This window comes from Podarcis tiliguerta (genome assembly GCF_965153285.1).
Source record: "Podarcis tiliguerta genome assembly, chromosome: 1".
NCBI classification, from domain to species: Eukaryota; Metazoa; Chordata; class Lepidosauria; order Squamata; family Lacertidae; genus Podarcis; species Podarcis tiliguerta.
The window spans coordinates 41,466,516-41,491,674 of NC_139534.1; the positions used below are offsets into that span (position 1 = coordinate 41,466,516).

The 25,159-nt window shown below is 39.5% G+C and overlaps 1 protein-coding gene across 6 annotated transcripts in view; it reads left to right on the top strand.

The window, feature by feature from the left end:
- NCKAP5 (NCK associated protein 5) overlaps positions 1–25,159 on the top strand; it is a 588,547-nt gene that overhangs the window by 181,902 nt on the left and 381,486 nt on the right. Inside the window, exon 1 of one of the 6 annotated variants that reach the window (XM_083404710.1) lies at positions 4,602–4,637. The exons of the other annotated variants lie outside the window; for them this stretch is intronic. The gene's annotated coding sequence lies outside the window, so the exon portion shown is untranslated. Of the gene's footprint in view, positions 1–4,601; positions 4,638–25,159 lie in introns of those variants that run through there. 6 annotated transcript variants of the gene reach the window in all.

A 25,159-nucleotide genomic window follows, 5' to 3' on the forward strand; every position in this document is an offset into this window, starting at 1 on the left:
ACTGACTATAAGGCTAGTGCTTCTGTCTCCTTTTCTAATTTTCCTCTCACACTGCAAATGCCTGTCCTGTCCTGTCCCGTCTTGACCGCTATACCACCATGTTGCAGTAAATGTCATTCACATGTCATTACTCCATGCCGTCTGTCTCTTACGCTCTGCCATTCTTCTAGGTTTTACCTTTTCAGCACGACTTTCTATGCTTAAATACTGGCCCGCTTTCTCATCAGGCAAAAAAGAAAGAAAGGTGTGAGCTTTGAAATGGGCAGGGAGCACAGGGCATGCCAGTATGTAGCCTTATGGCTCATCACGTGATTGGCTGTATCATGAACCCATGAAAAAGGTGGAGAAATTGCTGCAAATTTCTGTGTTAAGCGGACTGCAAACCAGGCATTTGTTTTTGTCAAGTGAATTCTCTCCAGCTTGTTAAGCTGAGAGCATGACTCTCAAGTGTTGAGTCATAGGCTTATTCATGCATTGGTGGCTTTGTCAATAAGATCCTGCAAATTGTTTTAATAAAAAAATTGTTACACTATAGAGGTTTGCTTTGAAATGGAAATACGTGGTGAAATCAGTCAACATGAATAATGGATTCCAGTGCAACATTGTTTAGGGAACTACAAATTCTTTGTTCTGCAAGAATCACGTGAGAGCAAATGGCCAGCACACAGAAGAAAGTGGGTCTTTGTTAAGATACTACTTCCATGTACAATTCTGACAACATTATTAACATTATTAACATGAAGCAAAATATCTGCTCAAGTGGTATTTGTTTTTCTCTAGGCTTATTTGATAACCTTTCTCTCTTGATTACATTTTGGGGCCTGGGAATGAACTGAGTGGCATGTGTATATGCATGATGGTGCTTGGAATTTTTATGAAGCCAGTATTAATTTATGACTAACAAAAAACACGGATAATTTTTTAATTTAGTCTTTACTGCAAGGAAATGCTTAGGGCCAGTCTCTCTCCAACAGAACCATTATATAGGTTCAATAGACATTCTAAACTACAGGTTGAAGCCTTGTTAGTAAAACTAGCCATGGTAACTGACTCAGCTTTAGTTTGTGAGGAAGGCATAGAATAGACGAATGCTGTTACTATATAGTGCTGGTCTTCCACTAATCAGTCGGGGGCCCCACTATCAGGTCATGACCTCATCTAAAGTGGGTCACAGCTGCAAATACATTGCACAAAATTATGAAAAGGTTCCCCAGATACATGTTTGGGTTATAGGTAGGTCCTGGGTCTGAACAAGTTGAAGGCTGCTGTGATATAGGAACTATTTCTTTGCTTAGGTATTTATACCCTGTTTTAAAGAACAAAAGACATCAGGGGCCAGAATATGAAACTTTTATAGGTTTTACAACATATTTTCTACCACCTCTTCATATACTTCATGTGCATGGATCATAGCTACTATATTTTTTAAAAACCAGGTAGGCAACACATGGGATTTTGTTCTTAAGGGAGTAAGTCAGCAAAGGCATAACAGACAACCTTCATAGTCAAGGTTTCTGCTGACAGGACAGATTTCCCAGGATCAACATTAGAATCTGAAAACCACTTCAAACATGATTGATGTTCTAATTAGGGGGCACTTACAGAAAAAGGGCATGTTGATTGCTTGTACATTTTTTGTTTCATGTGTACTGGCACTGTAAGGCATTAGCCACAGTTCCCCAGTGCACGTAACAGAATAGTACTATGTGCAGTCATCATCGTGATCAACGTTCAATTTGCATGCTTTTTTCCAGTATGAAAATGCTATCTAAATAGGGCAGTCCTTCCATCTGAAAAGGCCCCATTTCTTAACTACCATAGGGGAAACTAATGACAGTGTTATGCTAATTAAATGGCAAATGTATTGACTCAGATCGCTCTGGGGTAAATGTTTGGTGCTGGATCACATCTGCCCTATTCTTAGTAGTCATAATTGTAATTGTCCTTATACGTTACATCATAAAGCAGTGACAGGAAGTGATAAAAATAAAAAAAAATAGATTTTAGAAAATAGATTTCAGTGTGAGCACAGTGTGAGTTTTATCTTTATAGCAGAAACTCCCCTCCTCCTTCATCTGAATTTGCATATGGAATAATATTCCAAAACTGATTCTTCTTCAGTTTAGTACTGTGTATTTGGGGGGTCTATTGACCACAATAAAGCTGTGTCTGAGAGTTTAAATCAATGCAGCATTCTACTAAGAACCATTAGGGATACTTCATACAATATGGTGTTTGGCATGTACACATTAAACATATAATGGATCCATATAATATATACATGGCATACATATAATGGACACTTTGCAGAGGTTTGGACTAGATGACCCTTGGGGATCCCTTTCTAGGATTCTGTGATAACAAACATGTGCTTGTAACCACACACATAAAACCACCCCCTAGACTAAATTTCTGTGATATTTATTTCTGAGTAAATCCCAATAGAGCTGAACAAACACAGGACCGGGTTGTACACACACACACACACACACACACACAATATTATGTGTATTCCACCTTTCAACAGTTGAAATCATGCTCAAGGCAGCTTACAACATGATAAAAATACATAGCTACAACTTAACAAAACTAGTCTTAAACAATAAATAGAACATTAAAGAATATTTCACCAAAGTAAACAATTTCCACATAAATCACAAAATCTGAACCAAAGATACAAAAATCAACAGCAACAACCCCACAAACACCCCAGCCCAAGAATCAGTTCAGCAGCCTCAGCGTTCCTAGCTGGAGTCAATTGGGGCCCTGCCCTCCTAGGCCAGGTGGGAAAAGACCTGCAAGGCAGGAAGTAGGTCTTCCAGGATTCACAGCAGAGATAGTTGTAGTATCAAGCATTTCCACCTTTATTTGGTAATTTCAGGTTTCATAATTTCTTTTAGACATGGTAAAATACTGTTAGATAATTACCTATTATTATTATTATTATTTATATTTTATTGTTAGATAATTACCTATCAGGCACTATTGATGTGGAGGGAAAGACTTTTAGTGTGCAGATTGGAATTTTGTGAATCAGCTAAATTCAGTGAGCTTCAAATGGAAATATTTGGTTTTGACCTAACAAGAACTCTGTGGTTTGGGTTTGAGGTAGAGTTCCACAGTCTGCTAAATCTATCCTAGTTAAGAAGATTATTCTACTTTGACTTTTCAATTCAATCTAACTTAGTTACAGGATCTGACCATTTCACAGTGTAAGCGGCGAGGCCTTTTCAGATTACTTTTATGTTCACACTTATTTGGAGCATCTCCCCAGCCATGCGGTGTGGGATTAAAGAAAGCAGGAGTTAAAGGCAAATTAGCATTTGCTTTTCACAAATCATCTGGAACTAAATTAAATAAACCCTTTTTGTCCTGTGTGACCTTGGACTGGCTACTGTGGAAGAGAATTGGACAGTGTTTTTATTGAATCTGGCTCCTAACAGTATAAAACAAAACAAATCAAATTTAATTGATTTGATCCTTCTGTTTGCTACACTTTGGGACACAGCAAATATTTACTTGTACAACCGCATTAAATAATTTGAGTAAATTTGAGGAAATGAGGCTCTTACAAACAAGGAAATTTAAATAATACACGGGTAAAGCTGCTTTTAAAAAGTAGTTTTAAAATATTTGCTTTTCATTCACTTGTCAGATATCACATTCCTCTTTCTTAGCTGTTTCACAGCCTGTTCTAGCTATAGTATGTAACAAATATAACTGAAATGTTGGGTGAAATATGGGCTTTTCAAAATTAATAGGCCAGTCAAAATGTGGCTTTGTTTAAAGTTGGCAGCAAACCCCCAGTGATGAAATGTAATTTTTTAATGACTAGACAGAGTTTAAAACTAAGCCATGTGAAATTTTCCCAGAACTAATGTCAAGTGTTTGTAATCAAATGAGATGACTAAACGTTTGCAGTTTTTGTGTGATGAAGCTATTTGTGAAATTAATCATCAGCTTTGGGGCTGCTTAATGAAATTATCCTAGAATTTATAGCTTGGAAAGTATCCATTGCAACCAAGCAAAATAATGCAATACAGTATGAGCTGAATATAAGAAATGTTCCCAAATAGTATTTAGTATGCCTTTGGTCTTTTAATCTGTTTTTGTCTTGTATTATTATTATTATTATTATTATTATGTTATGCCCTGCCTTTTTATCTGACATGACGCAAGGCTTTGTACAGACAGAAACAAGAACCACTAAAAATGTAGAAAAACCAGTCATTAAAATACAATTGAAATATTGATAGAATTAAAACAATATACATATCTAACATCTGTTTAAAGCATATCAATAATTACAAACATGACTCCCCTTCCCCCTCTCGCCCTCATTTTATTCTCATAGCAACCTTGTGAGATATCATAGAACTTTAGAATAGCAGGGACCCCCAAGGATCACCTAGTCCAACTAAGGAAACAGCAAGTGGCTTAAGGTCACCCAGTGAGCAGCCTCATGGCCAAGTGAGTTTTGAAGCCTGGTCACCCCACCCCATTACTCTAAAACCACTGCAACGCTGTCCCAGAGATCGACCACTGGGAACAGGTCTATAAAGCTGTTTATTATTACTGATAATGCTAACAACAACAAGAAGAAGAAGAAGAAGAAGAAAAATAGGTGCCTTGGTAAGGTAAGATACCCACAAAGATCCATTTACCACTATTCTGGATATCACTCTTATCAGCCCTAAGCCAACAGAACTGGAGCACATTCATTTACCCAAATTGAAAACCTTGACTGAAGAACTGGGTTTCAGTCTTTGTTGTTGGATCATTGGGTAGGAGGAGAGAAGGAAGGACTGAATAGAGGATAGAGCATGAGACTCTCAGTCTCAGGGGCATGGGTTTGAGCCCAAGGTTGGCCAAAAGTTTATTGCATTGCTGGGGTTGATGACCTTTGTGGTCCTTTTAAATTCTATGATTCTAGATAGGGTTTTTTCCCCTATGAATTGGGTAGAAATGAGAGGAAAGAGAGAAAGTCTGTATCCATCTTTCCTTAAGCTCATGAGCCTCCCTTTCCCCCAAACAGATTATTGGTGCCATTGCTGAGTTTCTGACTGGGAATCTATATTAATTAATTAATCAATCAATTTTAAAATGTACTTTGGCTTGGCTCCTGAATGTTTAAAGACGGGGTGGATGTGGATGAAAGTACTACAATATAAACTCTTAAATTAGGTTTCAGAATATGCCATCAGGGTCACCTCTAGTTATATACCGCCCAACAATAAAATGAATGGAATATTTGAACAAATGAATTTGGCAGTAAATAAATCAAATGTAATCTTTTAGGGTTCTGCTCTTGATGTTTCACAAAAAGGTGGACAATAGGTTAGTAAATTATTTGCATGTTTTATTGCAAGCGTCCAATGGGCCCCCTGTGGATGAAGTCCTCTTGTCGTAAATGGCAGCCAATGCCCTTTTGACCTTTTCAATGCATCATCTGAGGTGGTAATGGTCATCTGGCTATCATCGTTTGCTGTGACTCCATCTGGACAACCAGCTGGCTGCCAGACATATGGAAAAGACTGACGGTGGAAGCAGGCTCACAATGGCAGCCGAGCTATACTCAACAGATGCATTAGCAGTTGTGTCCAGTTAGGTTCGCAGAGGGCAGAAAGCTGGTTCTGTTTTCTTTGTTTCATGTTTGAATGGGGTGTTTGTTACATGGTAGATACAGGAAAACCTTTTCTTTTGAGTTAGATGTATCTAATATTCACAAAATAATCAGCTGTTTCCAATGGTTTATCAAGCTAAATATACTACCTCCAAGTACTGTATTCCTAACGTAGGAATCTGGTGCATTTGAGGGAAGGAGAAAAAACAGCTAAAGGCAAAAAATGAAAATTACATATCAAATCCGAGAAGATCTTAAAGATATTGGTCAGACTCTTAAAACTGAACACAGGCCCCATAACCTTCGGAAAAATGAAAATGAAAATTTTCAAAAACAAAAGCACAGTGTACAGTGTCCCTTTCAGACCAAAGATAGGTTAAAGCAGAAGTTAAAGCTGTTGATGGCAATGAAGGACTAACAAGAATTTCAGGGAAGGTTGAACTGCTTTTCATTATTATTTTATTATTATGTATTATTATTATTTTCATTATTATGTATAATGTTCACTCAATTTCCTGATGTTACAGTTGCACCATGTCAATCTATTAAATGTTGACTGCAATACAGGGTTGAATACAAAAGGATGTTTGCAATGCCGGAGTTATGTATAGGCTGAAGCCTACGGGGCCTCACCAGCCTGCCCTCTCCCCAGCAGGCAGTCTCCCCTCTCCCAAAATTGCAAACCCAATACTTCATGTGAGGGCAGGACAACTTGGGCCTCTAAATCTAGGGGGCCTCACCAGCCTGCCCACTCCCCAGTGCCGCAGTCTCCCCTCTCCTCAGGGAATGCAGCAGGAAATTCTGTTTGTGGTTATTAAGTTCTAACTCATTAATTTGGCTCAGTAAAGTAAACCTTTCCTATTATGTCTCTAACAGGTGCTGTTGGGAAGGTTAATAATATGCTGCAAGAATACAGTTTATTTTTCTATAGGTTAAATCTAGGAGGAAGGAAGATTGGTTTTGTGGATGCAGTGCTGGCAGAGCATCTTTAAAAGGTAGAAATCTTTTAAAATGCAATGCTAGATTATAAATGCAACCTGAACAGGCATTGTATAATTGGAAAGCATGATAGGCTCAAATCCCAGGTGGTTTTGTTGTTGTCCTATGTGAAAATCATGAAGAGCTATTAGCAGGGGTAGGCAACCTAAGGCCCGGAAAAGACCCTGATGTTGGGAAAGATGGAGGGCACAAGGAGAAGGGGACAACTGAGGACGAGATGGTTGGATAGTGTCTTCGAAGCTACCAGCATGAGTTTGACCAAACTGCGGGAGGCAGTGGAAGGCAGAGGTGCCTGGCATTCTCTGGTCCATGGGGTCACGAAGAGTCGGACATGACTAAATGACTAAACAACAACAACATGCATCCAATTCCACAGAGTTGGATCTTGAAGTTAAGATCCTTGAGAGGGAATTGAATGACTCTTTTGGCACCTTGCAAAGCCAACCTTTTAACAACCCCCCCAAAGCAAAGATACAGCGGGACAGTGATTTCCCAGGACAGAAAATAGGAGCAGTTTGAGCATATGCAGCTTGATCATTTGTATGTTTACTCAAAAGTAAGTCCTACTTTATCCAGTTTGTTTCCAAGTACATGCTTAGAGTTGCAGCAATGTGTTCTGACCCTAAACATATTTACTTGGAAGGGTGCTCCACCAAACAAAGCGGAGTTTACTCCTTAGGCATAGTGTTTAGGATTGTAGCCTCCTTCATCCTGAAAGACAAGAAATAAATCACATTAAGGCAAGTAGTGTCTAAGATTCTTCTTCCTAGTCTGGTCAAAATATATAATAGAGTTATTCTTTGTACTTTTATCTCCTTCTCCAGCAAAAAGGATGCACTAAAATTAATAGCTTGAGACAACAACATTCCACCTTGTATTTTCTTTTCAGAACAATCTTCCAAATGTTTACGAATAGGTTGCAGTCTGGCGTATTGGGGCAGCCACTACAGATTATTTCTAGAGCTGACACATTAGATTCATTGTGTTCTGTAAATGAATTGCTGAAGTGAAGCTAACATTGTGTAAGTCTAAATCAACTGCAAATTGAGCATCTCCATAAGCAATTTATAATCTCCATTTTAGTTCCTTGCACTGTGTGGCTTAGAGACAGACTCTGAGTTATGTATGACTAATATTTCTTGGGGGGGGGAATACAAGAAGGGTTAAATAAAATAAATAAATTTTCTTGTCCTAAATGTTGCTTCACTGAGATACAGATACAGTTTATTACATACACTCTCTTTAAACAAGATGGTATTCCTCCATTTCATATCAATTTCTCTTAAGACCAAAGTGTCACCAGTATCGGAGCAGACAAAATCAGGATTTGAAAAAGCACATATTTATCATCAGAAAAAGTGTGACAGGTGAGATTTGAAGAAAAGCAACTGATACATTCCCAGGGGATGCAGGGCTGATACAGCATCTTCTAGGAACTGGCTGTTAGTCTTAGGCACTGTATCATTCTGTATCTAGTACTGATGCATCCATAAATAAATAACAGGTCATAATATTTAAACCCACACAACATCTTTTGTTTGTTTGTTTGTTTAGTACTAAAAACTAGCAAGTCTATTCCTTCCCATGCCATTTTATATCTATCCAGTCTTAGAAAAAAACAATCCTACTTTTCTGAACTTCAGTGCACACCTCCCCCACTTCTAACAAAGCAGCAAATGACTTAATATTCACAAACACCATCCTGCATCCTTGAAGCAAAGCTATTTTGTCTTTTCCTTGTGTAGGGCAATGGTGAGAAACTTGTGACTCTACAGATGTTTGAAGACTACAAGTCCCATGATCCCTGACCATGGGCCATGCTGGCTTGGGTTAATGGAAGCTGGAGGCCAGGAACATCTGGCAGGCCAAAGGTTTCCCATGTTTAGTAGAATGATACAGTATTGCATTACAGCTGTTGTATCAACATTATGCTGTGTATGCATTGCTGTTTACGCTGTGTGTTCTCATTGTTCATTTTTAATTCCTTTACCCAGGATCTGGATCAGGATTTCTCACACTTGGATCTCCACCTGTTTTTGGACTACAATTCCCATCATTCTTGACCACTGGTCCTGCTAGGTAGGGATGGTAGGAGTTGTAGTCCAAAAACAGCTGTAGACCCAAATTTGGGAATGCCTACTGTAGATTCTGATTAAAAGCTGTTTGATAGAACCTGAGCATGGTATCCTTGTTGAAGTCACATTGAATCCCAGTTGTGCACATATCAGAAGCCTTCCTTTCCTTCTGGACTTCCAGGGTTGGAGATGGGGGAGGAAAAAACCCAGGCAAGTCCCTCAGGCAGTGACATCACCACTTTTAGCTTATCCACACTTCTATTTGGTCCATGACTTTCCCTTTCCCTGGGAAAAGTCCATGACTTTTCCACTTTCCCTGGGACAACTCGCTGTTTACTGCTAAATCAGAGCAAACATCAAAAAGGATAAATTTCCCTTTGGGGGTTCAATATGGAGGCTCACAACAAATGGTCAGACTATATTCAGAAATGGCATTACAAGTCTAAATAATCTGTGAAGGTATTTCATTATGATATATTTTACAGAGTAGTTTCATCCTCTAGCCAACAACTTTCTGCTACTTTCTGTCATTCCAGCACCTCACTATTTCCTCATCCAACCACTTCAAGCCACTTATTCAACCCAAATTATTTGAATGCGTGCAGAGAGGCTTCCTTGCATCTTATGTGTTAGCTGTTTCTTACTCCAGCAATCAGCTAGTTCTTCCTAGTTTTGTGGTCAGACCATATCCTTGTGTACATGAAGCTGGCTTCATTGATAATGGATTTCTACTTCACTAGGAAAAGAATGAATTCCAAACTCTTTAAAATTACATTTAAAAAAAAATAGTTATTTTTGAAAATTTAATATTCTGTGGGAAAATTACACCAATATGTCCAGCAGTGAAAACCACACAATTTGCTCTTTTTTTTACAAGTGGCATGTACAGATGTTACTTGGGAGTAATCTCCTGGGGAACAAAGAGCTCGGGCATTAAATGAAGTATCTCCCTAAACCCCCACTATCCATTCCAACAAATCCAGTATGGTGTAGTGGTTAGAGTGTTGGACTAGGAGTGAGACCACTCAAATCTCCACTCAGCCATAAAACTTTCTGCATGGCTTCAGTCAAGTCTTTATCTCTCAGCCTACCTGGAGCTCCTTAGATGACAGTGGGATACAAATGCTATAAGAAGATAAATAAACAAAAAGGAATGATAGCACAGAGAGAACATTAGGTCCTCCTTTTGTCAAGGGGTTGAAGCAAGGACATGTGCACATTGGACTGTATATTTCCTAGGTAAATAATGACCGAAAGGCCCAAGGATTAATCTCCTTCAGTACATACACTAAATGAAAATAATTCTTTGTCTTTCTCCTTTCTAAAGTAATGTATGCAATAAATTTTAAAGGCACATATTATGGTGAGATAGACACTTTAGTTGAGTCATTGTGAATAAATAGATAGGTTGAAATTTTACCTAATACAAAAACAGTTGGTTGCAGAATGGAGAAAATCAACACCATCCTACAAATACTGACTGTATGCTTACAGTATGACATCCATACTTTCCCCCTTTCTTTTTACCTTATAGTATATGTTGTACATTTTCCAGTATGTAAAATAACCAAGCAAGTATTAGAAATCACCCCAGAATTGGCCTTACTAAACATCTTCTAAGACAATAATGCCCACTTACACCACAAAGAACTCATAACGCACCTACTTTCAGCAGCCAGAAACATCATAACCAGACACTGGAAAGACTTGTCAGGAGTAAGCATGGACCAATGTTACCAAATAGTATGGGAAACAGCCTTACTAGAAAAATAAACCAATAAACTGAAACTGACACAATTAGAAGAAGACGCCTTCACCCCAGTATGGCCCCCCTTTATCACATAAACAGCCCAACAAGACAATGACAAAAATCCACCAACAGCATACAAATCAACATGGCTAACCTGAACCAAAACACCCACCCACCCCACTCACACAAGAAAACAAAGACCACCACAGCCAACCACAAATGAACAACCACAGCCTAGGCCAACCCCAACCTCTCTCACCACCAAAGGAACACAAGTGAACATCCGAGAACCTGCACAAGCAACGCTGACACCAAACCTTACATATATTAAGTAAAACAGAAACATCACCATCTGACCCCACCCATCTTTCCCCCTTTTCTTCCTAATGTCTCACCAAATGAAACTGATTTGTAAAAATGTTACATGGAGAAAATACGAGAGAGAGAGACATTGCACATACTTTTGTAAATCAAGAAAATCTTTAATAAAAATACATTTTTTAAAAAAAAGTCATTCACACAGAGGGGTCTGTATTATTCACAAGGTATCATGCATCTTACCAGCTTGATTACAGATTGTCTGTATTGGGAACAGCAGCCCTTGGAGCCCTATTCTTTGGCAGCATTTCTTGATTACTGAATTTCTCGTAAAGCTCATTTACTGAAATAATGAGAGACAATTTGCCCAGATCCACTTTGCCAGAATAATCTCCTTTACAAATTGCCACTCTAAAGTCATTCAGGCTCTAAAAACTTTATCGTGAAGAAGAAATGCAATATAAGGGCTTTTAAAATGTGATACACGATAATCTTCCAACAAGGATAGGGCAGTGTGTGAAACAGGCTTAGCTCCTGGAGCTCCCAGAGGGCAGTGCCTGGGAAAACTGAGAATAAGGCTTTCTGAATGATGGTGTTTCTATTGTCAATTAAATGAGTTAGGAAGTCAATGTCGTTTATCCAATTCATAAGTGAACTAAACCCATACATCCTGTGCTCTTAACACCTAGCACTCTCAAGCCTTGCACGTGATGATGGTACCAGAATGACAGGATATTTGATAGGAGATCATTGGTGGGCAGCATCACCACTTGCTGTGTTAATTAATAACAGCAAGATTGCAACAGCAGAATTATAAGGCTGACGAGAACCAGAGCTTAATTGGATATGTATCTGCCAATTTCAACATTTATTGGTTGATCCTGCCCTTAAGGCACAAGCTGCTAGACCCCTTACTGAATTTGAAGGAATTTTATTACATCTGGGTCGTTGGGACAGAAGACTGATATCTGTTCTTTGTAACAATTTTTTTGATATTGAAAATATATGACTCTAACTGAAATGCAGTGCAGGCATCTGAGCCCTATAAATCAACCTCACCTTATGTAAAAAGTAAGGTTACCGTATTTACTTGAGTCTAATGTGCCATCAAATCTAATGCGTACCTCAATTTTCAGAACCTTGAATCCAAAGGGTTCCTTGCTGGCAAACATAAATGTGTCATTGAATCTAATGCACACCTTAATTTTTACAATGTAATTTGGCCAAAGGTGAGATTAGATTCAAGTAAATACGGTATATTCCTTACAAATTCTGCAAAAATTCCCTTATGATATCAGATACCCCATAGGATTGTTGGCATGGTTGCAGTAGCAGGGGACATTTTTCCACTCTCCACCCCACCCCATTTTCCATTATAGTGAGAATGCTATCCATCACCACAATTTTTGATTGATGCTGCTAGATGATAGATAGATAGATAGATAGATAGATAGATAGATGATAGATAGAAATAGACAGACATAAAATGCCTAATTGAAGCCTCCCCACAGCTTTTCCTTTAGAACTTATGGGATGATCAAACAGTAACTTTCTGATCTAAGGAACTTCCTACATGGATGCGCGCTGCAGTGAGAATGTCTTTGGTCTAGAAAGGGAAGGCACTACGGGACTTAAATCTCTCATTATAAAAGATTATGTGGACTGTGGCTACTGCAGAGAAAACAACTCACAGATTACATGTTTCTAAGGGTTAAAAAGACCCTTACCATTTTTGTGCTGTTTGGTGGCATTTCATTTCTTATGTGTCAAATTTTGATAATCAAAACTTTATTCCTTCACCAAATAATGAAATTTGGCTTTCATAATGGGTTTTGCTCCTTTCGTTTTGGGCCTTTATTTATTTGGAAAATTCAAGCTCTGCACTGCTCTATGTTTTGTGACTTCAATCATAATTTTGTTTTGTTTGTATTTCTTATTTTACATCAAAAAGAAGAAAAAATAGCAAGCAAACAAAAAGAAATAGACACACTTCAGGAGTGGATGATAATAGTAAAGAAGTAGCCTGGGCACACGGTGTATCATGTTTTGCCTGCCACTTTCTCACTGTAGTTTTCCATAGATTGGCCATTCTCACCAGGGCCAGCCCTTCCATTAGGTAAAATGAAGAGGCTGCCTCAGGTGGCAAATTCTGTGAGGGGATTGGTAGCAATGGTGAGATATCAGATGACAGGGCTGTAAGTGCCCTGTGGCCTACTCTGTACCCCGTAAACAAGCCTGTTGCAGCAGGTGAGGTGGAATATGCTGCCCTGTTGCATGTGTTGAAGTGAGATTCAGCCACATTCTGTACATGGAATGTGAGTGGGTAACATTTTGGCCCTCACCTCAGGCAGCAAAATGACTTGGGCCAGCTGTGCATAGTGCCATTTGTGAGAACAAATACCAGGCCAGTGTTAGTGGGGCAGCTGTGACTAGCCCAGGAGCTGATGAGGGTGTTGTCGGGAGAGTCTGCATTGTTGAGGTCCTACCATTTGGCTGCCTTTCAGTATGCTGGGAACGATCTTTATTCCACTTTAAAATTATCCCCATTCTCATCTTATATTTACTTTTCACCAAACTTGAGAGGAAGGGAGATCAGGTCTGCTGGCAAGCCTCCATCCTTTGTGATTCACCTAAAATGAAATCAAGCTTTGTGCCTATTATAACTGGGAACCCTGATTCCTCCATGATTCATGATTGTGCATACAGGTCAAGCACTGGGCCAGCAGATACAATCACTTTCATCCTCTGTGCCAGTACTGGGGAACTGAATAAATTCAATGCCAGGAAAAGTAAACAATACTTAATTCCCATGACAAATGTTTTAAGTTAGATTTTTTTTCAGTAGGACATTATTGTTTGCATGGCTTGCACTCCACATTTGCAATCTAGTACAATTGGCCAGGTAGTTACAAGTTACACATGACATGAACATGAGTCTACTATCCCACTACATGCATGTTATTTTTGTGATGGAGCATTTGCAAACTGGTCCTAAGGCCACACAGTTTAGCTATTTGTTAATTAGTAACTAACTCTTGTTTTTTAAATGTTGGGCAGCCCAACCCAAAGTGTTTTTGAATCATTATTCCCAACCAGACTCAGAGATGAAAAGGTGATAATCTGTTGAAGTGGAAGATAAGCATTTCAAAGTACAAATTAATGCTACTACTTGAAGGACACTGTGAACCTATCTGCAGTCGTTTTCAGTCTCAAGAGGGCCTCTCAAAATCCTTGGCATTAAAGATTCAGATATATGATAGATGCCAGCTGTTGATCTCTTTCCCAATTACACTGTAACGTGTGAAGTAAACAAACCTCACTAGAAGCCTTTAAATGTCATGTATTGCCTGCATGTCATCTCCTTGAACCTGGCAGCTTGCAAGCAACATCCTGCTCCTTTCATTCATCGCAGGCTCTTGCAAGAGGGCTTGCAAATACTTGAGAGTTCAAATCTACTTCCTTCATTCCCATCACGCTATCCATCTGGAATGGTCTGTGAACAAAAAAGACAGTATGTGACATGATCAAGAACTTCAGTTGCAAATTACGTTTCTCTCTCCCCCACCCCCCTCTCTCATTTTCTTTGTTTACAAAAGTACGTGCCTTGTCTCTTTTTTGAAGTTGTAAAGTCTTTTCTACAGATCAGTTACATTTGTTAGGAGACATTAATGTTCAGTACAGTATAAGGTCAGGAAGAAGAGGGGTGGGAGAGGAGGACCATTGTGTTGTTGAAAAGTGGCAGATGGGGAAAAATACAAGTCTGAAGGTTCCTCTGTTCACAGAAGGCAAACAAGCACTTAAATGTGTATGACGCTCTTGAAATACACTCTTGAAGATGGGCGGTCCATACAGTACCTGTAGGGGATAAAAGAGGAGTTGCAAAAATGTATTCTGCAGCAGAAAACGTGGTGGGCATCTTGGTTGTGCTTTACAAACCCAGACACATAGCAGACCAGTTAGCCTTGCTTTAATCCCAGGGTGGAGTATGGGCTGCTTCTACTCAGTGCTTTTTTCTGGGGGGATGCAGGGGTACGCATACCCCTAAACATTTTGTGAATCTATGTTTGGCCTCATTGAGGGACTGTATTTCAATATGAGTAGGATAATGAGAGTATAGTCATTCCTAGTTTTGCAGCCAGGATCCGTTCTGAAAAGGACGCAGGGCAAAGCGCTGTGTTTGTGCACGTGCGGGGAGCAGTTTGCGCTTCTGCGCATGCACGAAGTGTGATTGGCAAACCCGGAAGTAACCCATTACAGTACTTCCAGGTTTGCTGTGGACATTCGCCGGAATGGACGCTAGACAAGGTGGAGGTATTACTGTACCACTAAAAAAACATTTTTTTAAAAGAAAAAAGCACTGCTTCTACTACTGAAAGCAAGTCTGCAAAAAAAAAAGCTTTTCCGAACACCCATTTCAGAGATCCACCCTACCCCAATGCTTTAAATCTGCTTTAAAATATTTCTCTCTCCCTTTCTCCTCCACAAACCAGTCATTTCACTCACCTTCCTAGAGTTGCACAAAAGTGTGTTGTTGTTGCTGGTGATAGGTACTTCTTGCCTTTAAGGCCACCTGGGTTTCCATAGACAAAGATGGTTCTAAAGATGGTTCCTCATTATCCATTTACCTGTTCCTTCGGAGGGAGTGCAGCTTCATCTAAACAGGCGAAGTCCCCAAATCTTGGATCTGGGAACCATTCACCCACAGTGTCTCTGTTTTAGCAGTGTCACTGTTTTAGCAGCTTTAATCTTATGACCACCACTGCATCCAGACACTGGTTCAGAATTGGCACAAACTCTCCTGGCTCATCTTAAATGGATGTCAGATGGCAATGGTGGTTGCTCGTCAATAACCAGTCAGGACTCCGCCCTGTCTTTTACAGGTTTTATTTTGGTGCAAAACTATTTACAGTGCAGAACCACAAGTTCATGTCTGCCTCAGTCGCTAGCAGAATCCAGGAGTGGTCATTTATGGGTCCTCCCCCAACATAATAGCTTAGTCACCCCCAGCCTTTTCCTTCCTTCTTTGCATTTTACACCTGTGCAGCGTGGGCAAGGGAAGAGGCGTGCTTCCCTCCTGGCCGGCTTGGCCAGGAGTGGTCCTGAGGCTCCCAGCAGCATCCTCTGGCCCTCCCCCTCTTCCCCACTGGAGGTGTGGCTTTCCCCACTGCAGGAAGAGGAACTGCTTCGCAAGATTTTCGGAGGTTCCCTGTAACCCAACTGCCCCTCTGCCTCCCTTCCCTGTTCCGATGGCAGTCCCCTGACAATGGAGAAATAGGATCTCAAACCTCCTGCTAACTGCCCCAAAGCCTTCATATAGATGTTAAAAAGCACTGGAGATAAAGAACCTTGCAGTTCCCCACAGCTAAGTTGCCAGGATGTAGACACATAGTCTCTCAGAGCTATCCTCTGAGAGCTGACATACAAACAAGAGCCAAACAACTGTAGAGCAATGGCTTCAAACCCAACTCATATAGATGCTCCTGGAAAAGACCATGGTCAATGGCATCAAAAGTTACTAAGGGTTCCTGATGGGAGGGTTGTACTCCCCCATCTGTACGCTAGATAAACTCATCAGTCAAGGCTGATTCTAGGCCAAAACTAGGCCTTTCCAGTCTGTTCAAATAGTGGAAACTGGGGGGAAGTAGCAGTTTAGACTACATAATTAAAGCAACAAGAAACAAAAAAATATAACTTTTACAGTGGGCTTTTATTAAGTCCCTTATATCCTGCAGATACACAGGATTCTTGCTATTAATTTGCTTAATTTGATTATATCAGTCTTTGATAGGATTTTAAAAACTATTCTAAGAATACACTGAGGATACTCATTAAACCTAATGGAGTCTAACAATTTATCACACAAATTAAAATACCTTCTCATAACACCCCCCCGCTTACCCTGTTTGTGTCAGAAGAAGATTGTCGAAATAAATCAAGGACAGGTTTTCGATATCCCAAGTACTTTGCAAAGTAGTGCCTCAGGGGAACTTCTCACATGATCTTTTGTACTTGGGAACAGATATAATCAGAGTACAAAAATACAAGCACACAGTGTTATTTGTGAAGGGTACATGTTTTGTGTAAATTGACACTTTCCTTCAAAATCCATGAAGCAGCCACTTGGGGGAAAACTACACCTCCATGTATTTTTAAAGGAGAAAATGGTAGGTTGCAGTTCACAATTTTCATGGTACATGTACATTAAAATAAAAATCAAAACCTGTACTTAAGTACAAAATATAGCAGAAATAGGATCTACTTACCTTTGTAGCAAAATATTTATTTGAGATCATTTCTATTCTCATGTGTGTTCACACACACACACACACACACCTGGGGTGTATGGGGTTTTAGGGGAAGAGTAGTACCTGTGAGGGGGGACACGTTGTGCTTCTTCTGGGGTAGTTTGTCCATCTTTGATCCCCACCCTATACACAGCTCTCACCTGTGGGTCCAAGAAGCTGTCGGCATGTGACAGCAGCCACACTCCACACTTCAACTGGCCAGCTACATCCCAGTGAGCATAGCTGATGGGCTTTTAGTGTTGCTACTCCAGCCCAACTGCAATTAGGCATGCCTCAGCACCTTGGAATTTAGGTAGTTATGGAAGACCTTTTAAAGAAGGTTTTAAATAATTTTAAGGGAATAATTATTGCACAATTGTAGAAATGGTTGTGTTGCTAATTGTTTACTGAGTCAATAATCTCTTGTATTTCATCTTTCTGTACACCACTTTGGTACCTTTTAGTTGTGAAGCGGTTTATAAATTTGCAAATAATTAAAAAAGAACTCCTAAGGGCTTATTCTTCTTTGCCATAACATAGAGAAAGAATAGGCAAATGTGCCATAGAATACAAGCCACTGCTGTTACATTGTGCATCAAAGGTCTTAAAGTTACAGGTACTGTTTTTCCCCGGCCTGGAGTTAGGAGACCTAATTGCATTGACTGCTAGCTTGTGATCCAACAAGATGGATGCAGAACACTAGCCAGGAATGGTGGCCTACTAGGGACTCAATAACCTAGCTGGGCTTGCAAATGCAAAGGTGTCATAAAGCGTCTGAAAGCCCTCCAAATACATAATTTGTGTGCTGCATTCAACTTTATGGCTCTGGCAGGCCTGCCAAAAATGTTCAAAACAGAAAATAGGCGGGGTATGTAAATAACTTGGGAGAGTTTATCTTTATGTCAGCGTAAATTCATTTTGCCAATGTAATCCTGAAGGCCTGGTGTGTGTCTGCCACATTTTCAAATGGTATCATGACTGATACATAGCATTGTGGTGGGAATGGCTCTTTGTGCTGCACACAGTGCCTCAGTCAAAAAGCTGACCCAAGCCACTCTTTGCTCCAACACAGCTAGACACAGAGGATCAGCTGTGAAAATTAGGTCTGCTCAGATATGATGGAAAGAAAGGTAAATGATCTTTTAATTTAGCAGTATTCTATGAAATTTACTACCCTTAATTGTGCTGTTAAAAGGTTACAGGTCCAAAAGATGAGCATTATTATAGTAGGTGAACATATGTTTGTGTATGTTGTTATGATGTCTGCTCTGAATCCTAAATTCATTATTTGCCCCAAGCGGCACTTCTCCATCTGTTCCACCGTATATTTTAATGAATCTTTCACATTTCATGGCACTTTGAAGGATATTTAAGCAAGCAGCTACACTGGAAAAAAGTCTATAAAGGGTAAAGGGCAAGAAGGTGCTCTGAAATGGTACAATAAAGGTGATGAGGCATGCTTTTAAAGTCCAAGGCAGATGATTACCATGAAACATGAAAATGATACTGGAGTCCTTTGGCTTAAGGCCTCATTGCCAATCCAAGTTACTGTTCCTGTAGCTTTCCCTCTCTCATCAGTAGGTTTGCTTCAGTAGAGAATTCAGGAGATAAAGTTGCAATTTCATATTTTATCTAATAGTACTTGACCAGGCTTATCTAATGTTAGTGATGTATGCATGTGTATAAGATGCTTAATAGTAACACTGAATATGTAGTTTGATGTAATAATGTAAATATAGTAGTGCAGCATTTTGACTGGCTCCCTAGAAATCTAGTAAACTATGCTTTCCAAATACTAAAACATGCTCACGAGAGATCCAGTGCAGTGAGGAGTTAAGAGGCAGGGTAGCCAACTTAGGGCCCTCCGGATGTTTTAAACTACAATTCCCATTATCCCTTGCATTGTGCATGCTGGCCGGGGCTGATGGGAGCTGTAGTCCAAAACATCTCAAGAGCACCACTTTGGCTACCCCTGAGCTAGGGTGTTAGGGTATCATGAAGATTCAGTTTCAGCTACTCAGACATGACCAGACTCTATCTGCTAGAGTCAGAACTGAAACGTCACCAAAATCTGAAGGGTTTTAGGAAAGTCAACAAGTTTAACCAGGTGAAGTTGAAGAGCTATCTTGGATCAGTTATTATGTAATAAGATGGGATGACCCTATGGACGATATCCTAGGCAACTTGAACATACAAGTGTGATCACCAGGGCAACCCTACCTGTATGTACTCAGAAGTAAGTCAGACTGACTTCCGGTCTACTGTGGAGGACAATGGCGGTGCGCCAAGTGTCGTCCTTGACACAGAGCTGGCAGAGAGGCTTCAAGGGTTGCACACCCCCAAAAAAACCCCACAGAGGAGTGGGGACCTGAGGACTCCAGCGGAGCAGAAAAACTCACCCCCCGAACATTTCCAGGCTGCCGCCGTGTGCGCAGAAGGAAGGGGAAGAGGCTTGAGTTCACTCTTGACACTAATGCAGGCTGCTGCCGAAGCTATGATCTGTCACCAGAAGCAGTAGATCTTCCAATTAGAGATAAGTGTCAAAACATTTAAAATTAAAATTAGAAGCTAAAAAGTTAATTTGGCAAAACGGAAGCAAAACAGGAAGTCAGCTTCCGATTTCTGCGGGCGAGCTTTTTTGTAAATGGGACACAGTGACTTCCTGCAGCAATGGAGAATTGAAACATTTAACTTTGACTGAGTGGATGGTTACATTCTAACTGATATATATAACTGTATCTTAAAGATTGTATTCTTAAAGACACAAATTTGAAGTGGAACTGGCCTAACTTTTTTTTTCTGTTTTCTGGATTTTTATTTTTCATTTTTTGTCCTTTTAATTGTATATTTTATGTTTCCTGATTTATTGGATGTTTTTATTTCTTTCTGCCTTCCTTTTTGTTATATGACTATATGATTTGTTGCTGTTGGGAGGGAGAAGGCAGACTGTATGTGCCTATGTTTCTCTTTAATTTATGCCCACTGATCCCACTGCAGTAGCATCCCAATTCCAGTTCACAGATATTTGTGTACCTGTAAAATGTCACCTACTGGCTGTAGCCATTCATTTATATTGTAAATCCTATGCATGCCTACTCAGCAATAAGAGACATTAGTTCAGTGGGGTTTATTCCCAGGTCGGTGGGTTTAGGGTTGCAGCCATAGTCATATTTATGAAATGTTTGTTAGGGCACAGATCTTCAGGGTTATCTCTGCAATCATGAATGCTATTCACTTAATGTTTTTATAACAAAGCTGAAATGCCATCAGTGCCTAAAATATTCTAGGAAAAGTTCCAGAAGAGTAGCAGTGCTAATCTAAATTTTCCTCCAAATATAATTAGTGTTAATCTGTGCTGCAGCAAAAGAACAGAGTCCTGTGGCACTTTACTTAAAATACTAACAAATCATCATGTCATATGCTTTTGCTGGCTAGAGCCACTTTGACAGATGCATCTAGTTTATATAGAGCAGACTTCCCCAACTTGGTGATCTTCAGATGCTGTTGGACTCCAACTCCCATCAACCACAGCAAGCAGGCCCAAAGGTCAGGGATGAGGGGAAATGATATCCAGAAGGATCTGGAGGGCAATTGCTGGAGGAAGGCTGGTGTAGACACTGCAACATTAATAAATTAATTGAAGGAAGGATATTTACCGTAATTACAAATTTATTTCATTGACTACAATATTTAATTTATAGAATATGTGTTCAGGAGGATGAAAGGGAATAGTAGAACTCAAGGGGAATAGAAATGTTCAAATGTTAGAGTGTCTTGTACAGTACTTTTAAAGAGCAATACTTCTATAATCTAGAGTACTCTTCGTAAAGCAAATTTGCAACAGACGAAGTGGTTTTTTTGGAAGCTTAAGCCACAGAAAGTCTATTAATTTTCTAAGGTTCACCAGAATCTGTATTGTTTTTTCCTCCCTATATCAGGCTAATATGGCTACCGGTCTGAAATTAATTAAAGTATTTTTATTTGAAATCTTTTATTATATTTAAAATTAATGAAAATGAAATAAGCTCTCTGAGCCTATTGAATAAGAGTGTAATATGCACTCAAATAAACAAACACATCTATTAGGTTAGATCTAGATTAGGCAAACTTGGGTCCCAATGAAATTAGTGGGCCAAGTTAACTAACTTAGTTTTGATCTGGCCCATTGTCTTTTTCTTGCCATGGAGACTGTTGTGCATCAACAACAAGTATACCATAAAACAGTTGGCTATTTTAGAGAATGCTTATGTAGTCTGAGCTGAACATACCGGTAGCTTTTGCATTATTAAATGGATCCTAAACTTTTGACCTCTCACTAGCTGAAGTGGATAGCTGTAATGTTCCAGTTCATATACAGTGGTACCTTGGGTTACAGACGCTTCAGGTTACAGACTTTGCTAACCCAGAAATAGTACCTCGGGTTAAGAAATTTGCTTCAGGATGAGAACAGAAATCGCGCAGCGGCTGTGTGGTGACAGTGGGAGGCCCCATTAGCTAAAGTGGTGCTTCAGGTTCAGAACAGTTTCAGGTTAAGAATGGACCTCCGGAATGAATTAAGTTCTTAACCCGAGGTACCACTGTATCTTTCCATGTTTGGAAACTCCCTTCCACCTTCCATGTTATTATCTTTCTCTTTAAGGGATTGACTTCAGTCTCTTGAGAAATCTATGGTCACCCTTGAAAACTTGGAGCTTCTAAGCAGTTAATATGCATTTTCTCTTAGATTTCCCTGAGCCTCAGCTGGTGTGTAGGGTATGGGAGAAATAAAATTGCCACCTTGTTGTAATCTGAAGCTAAGCTTTTAGCTATAGTTTGGTGCAGACTGGATAGCCTGAATTGCTTCTGAGTGGCATGCAGTAATCAATATATCTATATCTATATATCTATATCTATGGTAAATGCAGCATGGATCGAGGGCATTGTATATTAGAGTTTTCTAACTACTTCTACACTTATATAGATTGAGATTGTCACCTTAAGTAGATGCATACCAGTTTAATTGCAGTGTTTCAGGATATTTCAAGAGGAGAAAATAATTAATTGTGAAGACACTTAAACATTTTCTTATACAGGATTCATGAGACCACAGACTCTTAAATGTGCTTAATTATATACCATCTGTGAGTGATAGTATTAGCCTCTGTGTGCAGGAAGAACCAGCAGCACACATGGAGTACACTTGGATTGCCAGTAAAGGTGAAGATGTGAAAAGGATCTAGGGGTCTTAGGAGACCTCAAGCTTACCATGAGTCAACAGCGTGATGCAGCAGCAAAAGAAAGAAAGAAAGAAAGAAAAGGGGGGGGGGGAAGAATGCTGTTCTAGACTGCATCAACAGAAATATAGTGTCCAGATCAAGGGAAGTAATAGTAACACTCTATTCTTCCTTGGTCAGACCATACCTGGAGTACCGTGTCCAGTTCTGGGCAGCACAGTTTAAGAAGGATATTGACAAGATGGAACTTGTGTAGAGGAGGGTGACCAAGATGATCAAGGGTCTGGAAAACAAGCCTTATGTGGAGCAGTTGAGGGAATCAGGTATGTTTAGCATGGAAAAGAGGTGACTGAGAGGAGATTTGATAGCCATCTTCAAATATCTAAAGGGCTGTCACATGGATGATGGAGCAAGCTGGCTTTCTCCTGCAGAGGCTAGGTCTTGAATCAATGGATTCAAGTTACAGGAAAAGAACTTTCTGGTGGTAAAAGCTGTATGACAGTGGAACCTATTCCCACAAGAGGCAGTGGACTCTTCTAAAAATGATGGTGATTGGAGGTTTTCAAGCAGAGGTTGGATGGCCATCTGTCATGTATGATCTAGTTGACATTCCTGCATTGCAGGGGGTTGGACTAGATGACCCCTTTACAACTCTGCAATTCTATGATTCTATTAACACCCATTGATGTTCATAAGGTTTTATTTTCTTTGTAGGGCTTGATATCTATGTAGGTAGTCCCCCCCCTCCTAATCCCCTGAGGATGAAAGCAAAAAGATTCTCAGGTCATTAATGTGGAGAATGATCTCAAACACAATAGATTTTCCTCATGACAAATCACACACAATCTCCATAGCAACCCTTCCATCATTATGCATAAGATTTCAATATAGTTACAAAAATAAGCTTGGTGGGAGTGGAAAAGAATTGCCATATATAGGGTGAGACTTGTGGGTGGAAAATCATGCACAGATAGATTGAAAAACAACTGTTCTTTTTTAAAAAAAAATAAACAAAAGAGGAGGGGAAAGTGATTGGATGCTTTGTGTTTTGGAAAGTGGTGATTAAGCCAGTACATTATCTTGAAATGAAAGGCTCTCATCTGAAATATAGTGAAATATAGTGGTCTCTCTGCCACACTAAAAAGAACAATTTGAGCATCATTCTTTTTCTCCAACCCACTTTCACAATATTAGGAGCTTTGTATAAATCAAGATGTTTCTGATCAGCTGTTGAATAAAAATTATGACGAATCCTAACTATTTTTCCAACCAGGACTGAGATCTACTGAATTCCCTTCCCTCTGCAGCTAGGGATGAGGAAGAAATTTGGTTCAGTTCACATTTTAATGTGCCTACATATTTTACACACCCTGAAACAATACATAGCTTTCCTTTGAAATGTCCACCTTTCTGAGTTCTGTATGTAGTTCTCTGATTAAGAAATATGTACAAGAATGCATAAATTAGTGTGCATAAAGATACACTCATTTGTGAAAATTATATGTATTGTATTACAGAAAATGTGTGCATAATATATATTGCAGTATAATGTGTATATTAAGAGAAATAGGCACTAAAATGAATTTTAAATAATTGTTCTACTCCACACTGGAGTAGAGTGGGTAATAATAATAATAAAAATAAAAGGTTAGCCGACTTCAGGGTTTGGAGGAGGGGATCTGATGACTACTGGAGTTGGTGGGTCTGCAACATTTAAGCTCCCCTCTCTTCATAGACCATGGCTTCCACATAACTAGGATTTCGTGTGAGCAAAGCAATATGGAACATCCTGTTGAACTCTATTAACATTTCATCCCACTAGATGTTCTGTCAGTTAATGTAAAACATAATAAGATGATTTGTCAGTAGATGTATGCAGAACTTTTTATTTGACTCTCACTGCATTTTATTTGCATATAAAGTGGCACATTTACCCTCAACAATAACTAGGCCTGAAGGAGTGATATTTAATAGGAGAATATAATTATTCTGCTCAGGTCATAAACATTTTCTTTAGGGCAATGGGCAACCGTTTAAGGACAAGACCCATAATCATTCATGTAAATGATTTTAATATTACAAAATGGAGCTAGTAAAGATTTAAGGTACAAAGAGAGAGGGAGGGAGGGAGGGAGGGAGGGAGGAGAACACTACAATTCAGTTTTAATGAAACATCTCTTTCTTATCAACTGCCTTAGCGGCTGAATTCATAAAGGTCAACAAGCTCTCTACCTTAAACGTATTACTATCATTTAAGCTCACATTGTGTGATGTGACTTTTGAGTCTTTTATATATATATATGTCTGAGGTATCCAATACATATAATTAATGCATCATGCAAGAATATATATATATCATGATTCTACTAAATAGAAAAGCTTGTGGGAACAGCCTTAACAAACTTGGCGTGACTATACAAGCATCCTCCCCTGCCTGTTATTCTGTTATAACATGGCATGATTGTATGTAATAGCTTTATTATAAGGATCCTGCAGGGGTACGCATACCCCTAAACATTTTGTGAATCTAGGTTTGGCATCTTTGAGGGGCAGTATTTCAGTATGAGTAGGAAAATGAGAGTACCCCTAAATATTTTTTTAAGGAAAAAAGCACTGGGTTTGGATCCTAAGATGTGTTAGCTTAAGGAAATTCATGGAATAGAAGTTGTCCATCCTCTCCTCTCCCTGCAGCCCCCCGTGCCCCCTAAAAACAGCTATAAATGCTGAACTCCGTAGGGAAAGGATCAGATAGATATAAACAGATTATAAATGTACTCCTAAGGGGCTTTGATCGGTTTTGGTAAATATTTCCAAAACAGTTCCCCCACCCCTTGCAATGAAGAATTTAAACACGTGTCAGCACACACACAAAGGTAGATGAATGAATGCATACATAC